The following is a 12085-nucleotide window of genomic DNA, read 5'->3' on the forward strand; positions in this document are numbered from 1 at the left end:
TTTGAATCACTATTCCTTCTTTTAAAACTCTAATCTCCTGGGGTGGGGGGGGCAGGGAACTTTAGCTTTCTGAAACTAGCCACTTTGATTTATCTTCATTATTATAACCTAAGGACTTCCACCATGCTAAGCCAAAAAAAATCTGATTTCTGTTCCCCTTATATCAGTAGGAAATTACTGATCTTCAAATAAGCCAAAGATCCATCTTACAAACAGGATGCTATTTAATATTTAGCAAAAGAGAAGGGAATGGAACAGTTGTTCACTCAACCAACTAGTAATGTCTCCCCTATGCCTCTATGTGGCAGGTATACTTCTTAGCACTTTATACTCATTAACTCACTTAGTCTTCATAAAAACTTAAAAGGTGAATATCATTATCACTATCACTTTATATATGAGAAAACAGAAGCATAGACAGCCTTGTGTATTAATTTTCTAGGGCTGCCATAAGAAACCACCACAACTAGATGGCTTAACAGAAATTTAGTGTCTCACAGTCCTGGAGGCTAAAGTTCTAAATCAAGGTGTCAGAAGGATTGGTTCCTTTTGAGGGTTGTGAGGATGACTCTACCCCATACCTCTCTCCTGCCTTCTGGTAGTTTGCTGGCAATCTTTGGTGTTCCTTGGCTTATAGATGCATCACCCCATTTTCTGCTTGCATTTTCACATGATTTTGTCATTGTTATTCATGTTTAAGCATTGTACTTATCTTGGATTTGTGAACTATGAATGCTGATGTGGGTTGGTATAATCAGAAACATTCAAATAAACAATGTGGGAAAAGTATGTGAATAAAGTTATCTTGTGTAAAAAGTAGAAAAAGAAAAAGATTATAAATTGTGTGTGGCCTCAGTTCCTTAAAAGTGCTTTGAACATAGCTAAATGAATATTTTATATAACATATTCAGTCTCATTTTGACAGCATACAATTAATTGTACAATTTATGTTTACTATTTCTTGTTTCAGTTATACAGTTTAGAAAAGTTCATGTCCTTTTGAACCACAGCATTTCCTCTGCCTTCTTGTATATCATATTTGCAACAAACTACATCTTTCAGTTACAGTGAAGAACATAAAAGATAGATGGAAAGGACCCACTTAGAAAAAAAAAATTAAATGTGATGACCATTTGGTGAAATTACTGAAATGAAAATAATAGGCTTCCATTTCCAAAGTAATAAAATCAATTTTCCTAGACTACCCACTTGCTCCATTGTAGACGTTAGAAATAATAAAAGGTTGTCAGTCCTTAGAAATAAGAAGTGATAATTCACTTCTAACAAGTAGACTCACCACACTTTCTTTACATCTTCTGACAGTCTTGACTGCAGCAAGAACCTCTAAAGTAATGATTATCTATAAAACAATAGACAAGTTACTAGGTTAAGTAAATGCATAACCTTTAGCAAAAGAAGGAATACATCAGAACAAAGTTTACTCTTAAGCTTTTCCCCAATATTATTAAATTGACCTGATGACTAGATTCACTTTAAAATTATTACAACTAGAATTAATCTAGAAACCTAACTTAGGAGATTTGAAGAAAAAGTCATCATGTTAGCTTGTATCTTATTGATGTATATCAGTAAGTAAAAATTTTTAAATTGCACAGCACACAACAAAGTAAGGGAATAAGGAGTGTTAAATAGAATGTAGTATTCATAATTTTATGTTAATAATCTCCCTTATATTATTTAAATAATTCAGATACTTATTTTAGATTGCTACATGGGGAAACTGAGGCAAAAAACAAATGTGAGAGGCTAAATCTGTATTGGCCACAGAATCTCTTTTTCCTTAGGATGAGTTTTAATTTATTGCAGAAGATGCCTGGCAGGCCTGCCCCCATCAAATCTGTCAGAATTGCAATGGAAAAACAGTTTGGACTCAATATAGGAGGGACATCTGTACCGCATGTATCCTCTATAGTGTCTTGCTTGAAATAGAAGACACATGCTAAGCTTAAGAGACAATCTTGGCAGGCCATGAGACAGTTCTAGGGTAAATTAGCCTTTAGTTATTATAGCATGCAACTAGAGGAGCTAAGAAGGAACGATAGCACCTGCCTTTAGGTAAATCTATAGGAACAGAATAAAGATAGGTGGTTTTCTAGGACTGGAGTGGGAATGGGGATTACCTGTTAAAGGGAGGAAGGATCTTATTGGAGTGATGGAAGTGTTTTAAATGTTCATGACTGAACAACACAGTAAAATTACTAATTCAAAATCATTGAATTGTACACTCCAAATGAGTGAATTTTATGGATGCAGATTATACCTCAATAGAGCTTTTTTTTTAAAGAAGCTTTTAAGATAAACCATGATGCCTCTGGGCCTACATCAAATTTCTACACAGCTGTGGTTCCAGGAAGTTTCTAAGCTAAAGTATGAGAAATGATATTGTGACTATTCTTTTCCTCCAACATTCAGGAGACTAACTAATATCTAATTCAAGTCACTAAAATACCATCAATAGCTCATATCCCTAAAATCTCTTTTCCTTCTTTTTTGATAAAAAATATCCAATTAATAAGGGCACCTGGGTGGCTCAATGGGTTAAGCATCTGACTCTTGAATTTGGCTCAGGTCATGATGCCAAGATTCATGAGTTTGGGCCCCACCTCAGGTTCTGCACTGACAAGGATGAGCCTGTTTAAGATTCTCTCTTTCCTCTCTCTCTCTGCCCCTCCCCTGCTCTTGTCCACATGAGCTCTCTCTCTCTCAAAATAATAAAGTAAACATTTTATTTTTTTTTAATGTTTTATTTATTTTTAGGAGAGAGAGAGACAGCGTGAGCAGGGGAGGGTCAGAGAGAGAGGGAGTCACAGACTCTGAAACAGGCTCCATGCTCTGAGCTGGCAGTCAGCACAGAGCCCGACGCGGGGCTCGAACCCACTAACCGTGAGATCATGACCCGAGCGAAAGTCGGACGCTTAACCGACTAAGCCACCCAGGTGCCCCTAAAATAAACATTTTAAAAAGAATATCCAATTGGGGCGCCTGGGTGGCTCAGTCGGTTAAGCGTCCGACTTCAGCTCAGGTCATGATCTCACAGTTCCTGGGTTCGAGCCCCGCATCAGGCTCTGTGCTGTCAGCTAGCTCAGAGCCTGGAGCCTGTTTCAGATTCTGTATCTCCCCCTCTCTCTGACCCTCCCCTGCTCACGCTGTCTGTCTCTCTCAGAAACAAATAAAAAACATGTAAAAATTTTTAAAAAAGAATATTCAATCAAAACAATATAAGTTTTAATTTATCTATAAAAATTCTCATTCAGATTCTAAATATTATGATGGTAGTGACCCAAACTTGTTTTCCCATGAAGGTTCAAAAAAAAAAAAAAAAAAAAAAAAAAAAAAAAAAAAAAAAAAAAAAAAAAAAAAGGAAATTGGTTTGCACCATCAATCCAGATCCATCATTCCTAATGCAGTTAAGAGGCAGTGCACACTGACAGCAATCCCTGATACAGAAGGACCTAATATCCCAAGCCAAGGACTAGCAATCATGGTAGAACTGCTTGTTATCCTTGTTCCACACATACCCACCATCTCTAACCTAGGCTTGAGCTGTGAGACTATTAGAAAATTTGCCTTGATTTCTAAACAGCCAAAGAAAAACATATTGGTGTTTTTCTTTTCTTTCAGCAGAAAGTTAGGCATTATATACCTAGCTTTGGTGCCTGTTATAGACTGAATTGTGCCTCCTTATGTTATGGACTAAATGTTTGTGTCCTTCCAAAATTCATATGTTGAAGCCCTAACTCTCAATGTGGCTATATTTGCATATGGGGCCTCTAAGGAAGTAATTAAAGCTAAATGAGGCCATGAGGGAGGATCCTTAAAGTGATAAGATTGGTGTCTTTATAAAAAGAGACCCAGAGAATACCCTTGCTCTCTCCCGCCTCCACCCCTGCTCCAACCCAGTGAGGACACAGTGAGAAGGTAGCCATCTACAAGCCAGGTGGAGATCTCTCACCAGAAATCTATGTGGGTAGCACCTTGATCTTCGGCTTCCAGCCTCTAGAACTGTGAGAAATAAATGTCTGCTGTTCAAGTCTCCCATTCTTGGCATCTGTTACAATAGCCCTGGCAAACTAATGCAGTGTCTCCTCAGTTTTATTGGGTTATTTTTTTTCTATCTTGGGCAGGAGGGAAAGGTTTGAAACAAGGAGATATAAGATAAAATCCAAGATCAGACACTTTCAAATTTTTCCGACAACAGTCTTAAAACACTATTTTTGCAAGAATACCTCATTGTGTCTAGATCCTCCTTTTCACTTAACCTGCTGCAAGAAATCCCCTTCTGTGCCTGTCTTAGTCAGTTTGGGCTTCTATAACAAAATACTGAGTGGCTTATAAACAGAAATGTATTTCTTACAGTTCTGGAGGCAGGAAGTTTGAGGTCAGAGAGTGTGCCAGTATGGTCAGGTTCTGATGAGAGCTACCTCCCAGGTTGCAAACTGCTGACTTCTCATTAGACCCTCAGATGATGGGCAGATGACAAGGAAGTTCTTTGGGGCCTTTTTATTTATAAGGGCACTAACCCATTCATGAGGGCTTCATTCTCATGACCCAATTGCTTTGCAAAGGCTTTACCTCCTAACACCATCACACTGACATTAGGATTTCAACATATGAATTTTATGGGTACTCAAGCATTTAATCCATTGCAGTATCCTACTGTGACTTACCTCTGTACCTTCTCCACAGATCATTATCTTTCTATGCTTTTCTGACTCTGCTTTCCTCCTTACCCAGCTAAATCTCAGGGTCTATTATTTCAGGCATGCATGCACTATAATTGCAGTTTCCCTTGACATTCTCTCTTCTTTGACATTCTGTCTACCCTCTATTTCAGTTGTTCCCAACTCCAGTTGTTCTGCATGCCACAATTACCAGGAATGCTGCTTAAGAATGCAGATTGCCAATCCCAATCCAGATCTACTGATCCACCGATAGAAGCTCAGTGAGGGGTAAGGTCCTGGAATTTGGATTTTTCTAAAGATCCTCATGTTATTCTTATGCCAAGCATGATTTGGGAGCTATTAACAATTCTCTAACCATAATGACTCTAATGGTCATTTTTCCATCTTCTTAGCTGTGTAGCATTTCAACAGAGCATCACAATGCCACACTGGTTGGATCCTCAATGCGTCAAACCACTTAATTTTTTTTAATGTTTATCATTATTGAGAGACAGAGAGAGACAGAGCATGAGCATGGGAGGGGCAGAGAGAGGGAGAGACACAGAATCCAACGCAGGCTCCAGATTCTGAGCTGTGAGCACTGAGCCCAATGCAGGGCTCAAGCTCACAAGCTCAGATCATAAGCCGAAGTTGGACACTTAACCAACTGAGCCACCCAGGTGCCCCGATGCCTCAAACCACTTAATGAAATTTGGGCCTTCTGACTCCTCAAAACATTTTCAGTATAGTTTATTGACTTCCCTTTTAAGTTTTCCCAGTCAGTTAATTTTCCTTCTTCTAAGCTGTGTCTTATTCTTACACTACTTCCCTTGCTCACAGCAGGAAGCATTGTTGCCATGTTACTAAGAAAATATAGGCCAGCAGCTTTCAACTGTGGCTGCACATTCGGCTCACCTTGGGAGTGTTTAAAAATACTGGGGTCTGGGTTATACCCCTTAGAGGCCGTGATTTAATTGGCCTAACATGGAATCTACATATCAGTATTTTTTTTAACTCCCCAAGTGATTCTAATGTGCAGCCAATGATCTAGGCCATTTGACACCAATTATCTCAACTTCTAACAGCTCCCCCTAGTCTACACACACACACACACACACACACACCCCTCAACATTTTTTCTAACCTAACTTACACTTTCTCCTTTTCACAGAACACATGCCTATTCATTTTCAAGACTCCTTCAGGAACTCACTTTATACTTGTTCCCCATTCTCTTCTCTATCTTCAATCTCACTCTTATATGTATTTAAGCAATTTCCCCAATGGTTTCAAACATATATGAATCTCCCCTATCTTATACAAGTTCTACTACCACCAGCAACACAAAAATGACAGCATTTTCTTCATACATCCAAAGTCAAACCCCTCTAATAAGATCATGTATTCCCATTTTCTCCACTCATTCTCTGGTTCCTCTAATTTCCAGCTTCAGTCACTTCCCACCACACTCCAACCTAAATACAACCAACAGATTAACTTTCCAGGTATACATCTGACCATGTCACTGCTTTGTTCAAAAACTCCCCAACGAACACTTACTGCTTTCACTAGGAAAGATTTATTTGGCAGAGTTCAGGACATTGGAGATAGTAGGATACTGGAGATAATAGACACACAGATACCCATAAACAAAGTAAATAAGATTACATCCTCCAAGAATTCAGAGTGGTAAGGAAACTTGTACTTTGGTGACCATATAATTAATTCTACTTAAAAATTAAAGTTTTTAGTCTTTGGCCATTCTAGACCACTGATACTGGATTTATCCCTCCATCTTGATCTCTTAATGAAGCACTTATTATAAGGATAAGTCGGACAGTTAGAAAAGGCATTTGAATTTAAAACTCATTCCAAAGTCTTGCCACTTAGTACAAAGGAAAGGAAGTAACTAATTACAATTCTGAGGCTCCTTTCCAGAATGACTTGGAAGACAGTGAGGCAAAAGACACTCCACAAAATCAAGGCTGCTTTGAGAAGAAAGAATAGATCAAAACTGTAGAGCAGGTGAAAAAGGGAGGGATGAACCAAGAATCTGCAGAAATTGAAAGTTCCAGGGACTAGGTAAGTGGGGACCCCAGTTAGAGTTCACCTGAGTGGCAAAGTCAGTTGAGTGTCTAACTCCTGATTTCAGCTCAGGTCATGATCTCACAGTCATGAGAGTGAGTGCCACATCAAGCTCCACTCTGAGCTTAGAGCCTGCTTGGAATTCTCTCTCTCTCTTTCTCTCTCTGACTCTCCCCAACTTGTGCTCTCTCTGTCTCAAAATAAATAAATAAACTTTTTTTTTAAATTAGAAAGTGCATTTGTATACCTTATGGGTGTTTCAGATTATAAACAGTTTCTTCCCTAGTGCTAAATAACTGAAGATTGAGAAGTTTCTTTCTATTTTTCTGTGTGCATTTTAGATGGAATCGTAGCTAACACACTTACATCTTTTTTCTCGTCATTTTCATTTTTGAAGGAAAGATTCATATGTTGCAAGGACCATGAAACAAGGGAGAGAAAAACAACTCCATAGACAAGAACTTACTTTCAATACCTATTTAATGGGTCCATATTTCAATTTTGTTCTATCCTCTCAAATACATTTTATGGAACTGTTTTGTTATGTGTGAATGATGCTATAACTTCAGACAAGGAAATACATATCTTATTGTGTTTTATTTTACATAATTGAACCATCTACAATAGCATTGTTTCAGAAATAAAGACAAATGATTTAACTTTTTAATTAAGCTTTAAAGCCCTAATTAAATGCCTAAATTGCACAGAACCATTTCAATCTAAATTGTCTTTAGATTGCTGTGTGTGGATTTTCCTATTGCTTGGTGACTAAAAAAGAAAGTAACAGAGAGCTATAAATCAAATTCACACCTTGTAATTGGTACTGTTAATGCATCTTTCATTATCTAGCAAGACAAGAACAGAGAACATATAATGCTTAAGGTAAAACACAAACTAAGTCATTTTGGCTGCAAGTGCCTTTTGTCAGGGGCGAGATTTTGGGAGTCTATTGGGCAACATGTACCTATGTAAGTAGGGCCTGAAACACTTGTTAGGATATTACCAAATGGCTGTTTGGGTCTACCTGGGTCCAGGTGTGTTTTACAGTGTCTAAAGGTGTTTTTATTTTTTATTTTTTATTTTTTTTAAATGTTTTATTTATTTCTAGGAGAGAGAGAGACAGCGTGAGCAGGGGAGGGTCAGAGACAGAGGGAGTCACAGACCGAAACAGGCTCCAGGCTCTGAGCCGGCAGTCAGCACAGAGCCCGACGCGGGGCTCGAACCCACGAACCGTGAGATCATGACCTAAGTGAAAGTCAGACGCTTAACCGACTAAGCCACCCAGGCGCCCCTAAAGGTGTTTTTAAAAGATTGAATTTTGAGAACAGAATTAGTTAAGAAAATTAATGAACACACTTATTGAATATCTATTATATACCAGATACTATGTAGTCCTTTATGTAATTCTCACATTTAGCAGCATATCACTTGTGTGAAATAGAGAATTTTTTGTCTATTTAAGAAAACTGAAGTTTTGAAAGACTGGATAACTTATTGAAGGTGACTTAACTGGAAAGTGGCAGAACAGAGATTCAGACATATCCTCAAACCTAACTGTGCATTAAAACATTAACTGCAGGAGAAATACAAATTAAAACCATAGGGAGATGCCACTACACACCTATTAGAATTGAAAACAAATTTTAAATAGGGACAGTACCAAGTGATGGCAAGGACATAGGACAACTAAAACTCTTACATGTTGCTGGGGCCAAAGGAAGGGTGAAAAATGGCACAGCCAATTCAGAAAATAGTTGGGCATATTTTTATAATGTTAAATCTACATTTAGATCCAGCAGTTTCATCCCTAAGTATTTACCCAACCAAATAAAACTTATGTTCACACAAAGTTCCATACAGAAATGCTTACAGCACCTTTACTCACAATCACCAAAAACTGGAAACACCTTCAACTTGATGAATAGAATACAACACAGCAGTAAGAAAGAATGAACTACTAATACATGTCACAAAATGGATAAATCACAAGTACATTATGTTAAGTGAAAGAAACCAGGCTATGTATTTATTATTTCTTTTATATGACATTCTGGAAGAGGCAAAACTATAGGGACAAACAATAAATCAGTGGTTGCCAGAAGTTAGGTATGTGGGGTGGAGTTAACTATAAAAGGACATGGGAAAATTTGAGAGTGAAAAAAACTATTCTATATCTTGACTTCATGGGAAAGGAAGAGTGTTGAATCTGAACTGTTTAAGCACTCCAAATGTTTCTAATGTACAGCCAAATTTGGAAAGTTTGCACTAAAGCAATGGTTTTTCAACTGTGTTTTTCCCTCACTTTGGTGTGTCATAATTGGGCATGTGTAGTATATCACAATTAATGTGTTACTAATAACAATCTAAGAAGTTTATAGTTGATATTTTAATACTTAAATTAGAACTGACTCAAAGTTATTTCCAAAATAATGTCTTTTTCTTTTTTCTTTTTCTTCCTTTTCTTTCTTACTTGCCTATAAAAAGCTATTTTCAGTAGAAGAGAAAGAAAAAGGTGGAGCTATAGCTAGCAACCATAACCCAAGAAATCTGGATCTAATGTGCATGCTAGCAACCACTATGCTGTGCAGAATTGCCCTTCCCACGGGTACTGGGTGATAAGATCTAAATCTGCAACATTACATACAATAATAACTAGCTATTCACAATCAGAAAGAGCTTTTTTAAACCTTCTCATTTTCTTTTATCCGGATTATGTGTGTTTCGCAAAAACAATGAAATGTAAATATAGTGGGATGGAACATGAAGCATTCTTATCTAGATGTGTGTGTGGGAATGTGTGGTATGTAAGATATGTCTGTATATATTGTATGCGGGGAGAAGTGTGTGTAGTGTATATGGAATGTGTGTGTGTGTGTGTGTGTGTATGTGTGTGCATGTGTGTTAAGGTGAGAATTACTATATCTCTTTTGAAAATAGGAAATACCAATTTTTCTATTTCAATTGTACTCACTTTTAACCCCTGGACAATTTACTGAACAAAACTATGACTGAAATTTGAAACAAAGAAAATAGCTTAAAAAAACTTTTCAAAAAACACGAAGACAGAAACAGGTTGCTAAAATAAGCTGAAATGGAAATATAAATCAAAACTAGACATTTTCCAATTATACTAAGGAAAAATATTTTATTTTTTATGTTTATTTTTGAAAGAGAGAGAGTGAGCAGGGGAGGGGCAAAGAGAGAGGTAGACACGGAATCTGAAGCAGGCTACAGGCTCTAAGCCATTAGCACAGAGCCCGATGTGGGAATCAAACACATGAACCACAAAATCATGACCTGAGCAGAAGTCAGATGTTTAACTGACTGAGCCACCTTGGTGCCCCAGGAAAAAGATTTTAAATTCACAGCTGAAAAAATAGAGAGCCCTCCCTGAACAGAGTATTCAAACCTTATTATGTATAAGAATCATCAAAAAAGCCTATTTGTAGTGTATGCTGTGGTGTGTTGCCCAGATTCCACCTTCTGGATAGATGCACTCATACTTCCGGCTGCTAGGAGTATTGGCTGTTGATAAATGACAGCTGAGTCTCTCTCCAGGTGTCAGTTAGCTGACTCAAGGTTATATCCTTGGATGTTAGCAAATGGCAATAAGCTAATGCAATCTCAAAAAGTGGTAGTTTCAACTGAGCTGCTTTGCCAAATGTGGTATTTCTGCTTCAGCAGATCAGCATAGCCCCATGGGCATTGTATGTTGTCCTTGATCTGACCAATGCTATTTTCCATTCCCATCCAAAAGAAGGATCAGAAGTGCTCTACATTCTCATGAGATGAGCAATGAAATACATTTATAGTGGTGCCCAAAGGTCATGTTAATTCTACCACTCTCTGCCATGATATAATTTAAAGACTCCTGGATCATTTGAACATTCCACAGAATGTTTAATTGGTATGCTACAGTCAGGAGATCATGGTAATCAAACCAGATGACCAAGAAGTGGGAAGTATAATAGAGGTATTGGTAAGAATCATGCACTTCAAGATAAGAAAGATAAACTCTATGAAGATTTAGGGGCCCACATCCTTGATATTGGGGGCATGGGGGGAATTCCAGTGTTCTTGGGCATGCTGATACATTGCCTCAAGGATAAATGAAAAACTGGGGTCCTTGGGTAGCTCAGTTAGTTAAATATTGACTTGATTTTGGCTCAGGTCATGATCTTACAGTTTGTGAGCTCCAGCCCCATGTTGGGCTCTGTGCTGACAGCACAGAGACTGCTTGGGATTCTCTTTCTCTCTCCTGTTCTCTCTATCTCTCTCAAAAATAAATAAATGAACTTTGAAAAAAAGAATAAAGGAAAAATTATTATACCTCAGAACTTCCATCACCAGATAAGAAACTCAATCATCTGTCAGGCCTTTGAATGTTCTAGGTAGAGCATATTCCACACTTAGAAATACTGTTTTAATCCATTTTCCAAGTACTACAGAGGTATACAGCTCTGGATTTGGCGCAGAGTGAGAAACAGCTCTGCATTAAGTCCAGGCTATCATACAAACAGTTCTGCTATTCTTGCCACAGTTCTTGGCAGATCCTGTGGGACAAGAGGCATCTATAGTGGGAAAAGATGCTTTGTGAAGCTTATAGCAATCTCCAATAGGACAATCACAATAAAAATCTTCTAGGAATCTTGCCGTGTCATCTTCAGCAAAGATCTATACATCTTTTAAAACATCTGGCATGCTGCTGAACTCTAGGGAAAATGTACTCTCTGATCTTGGAAGATCAAAAGGCCATGGAGCTAGAGCTGTCTATCATAAGTTGCATACAGTCAGATATACCAAGTCATAAGTAGACACAATAGCAATATATCATAAGGGGTAACAACAAATCTAGAGAGCATATTGAACATGGGTAAGGCCAGAAGGTGTCAATAAATACACAAACAGTGGTCCAGACTTCCATGTGATCAACCACTATTCTATTTGTGCCTTTCTAACAGCTCATACTAATGACAATGGGGGGGGGAGGTGGGAAAGGTGCCTTCATTACCAGATGATGAAGGAAAAAACTGAACTAGGTCTTCTCAGTATTTGTAAGAAAATTGAAGGTGGATTGCTGTTGTATTATAGCCCCATTCAGGGGTGATCAGAAAGAAAATCTGTCTTCTCAGTATGTATATGCAAACTGAAGGTACAGGATTGCTGCATTATAGCCTCACTGAGAGGTGACCAAAAGATAGTAATGAGGAAAATCTTTTCAATGGGTAGAGATGTAGGTATGTATCTAGTCAACCACTTTGTTGGAATACAAGTGGCCAAGGTAAGAGTATACATGAACTCATGGACAATTGTGAATG

General features: G+C 37.9%; 1 long non-coding RNA gene across 1 annotated transcript in view; it reads right to left on the reverse strand.

Annotated features, from left to right (window-relative positions):
- Nucleotides 1-1297: 1297 nt before the first annotated feature.
- The window catches only part of LOC120223062, a 90987-nt gene continuing 80199 nt past the window's right edge, over nucleotides 1298-12085 (reverse strand). Inside the window, exon 3 of the long non-coding RNA XR_005526181.1 lies at nucleotides 1298-1360. This is a non-coding gene — a long non-coding RNA (uncharacterized LOC120223062). The remainder of the gene's footprint in view (nucleotides 1361-12085) is intronic.

The sequence above is a fragment of the Hyaena hyaena genome, unplaced genomic scaffold (genome assembly GCF_003009895.1).
Source record: "Hyaena hyaena isolate Hyena2069 unplaced genomic scaffold, ASM300989v1 scaffold_945, whole genome shotgun sequence".
Classification (NCBI taxonomy): Eukaryota; Metazoa; Chordata; class Mammalia; order Carnivora; family Hyaenidae; genus Hyaena; species Hyaena hyaena.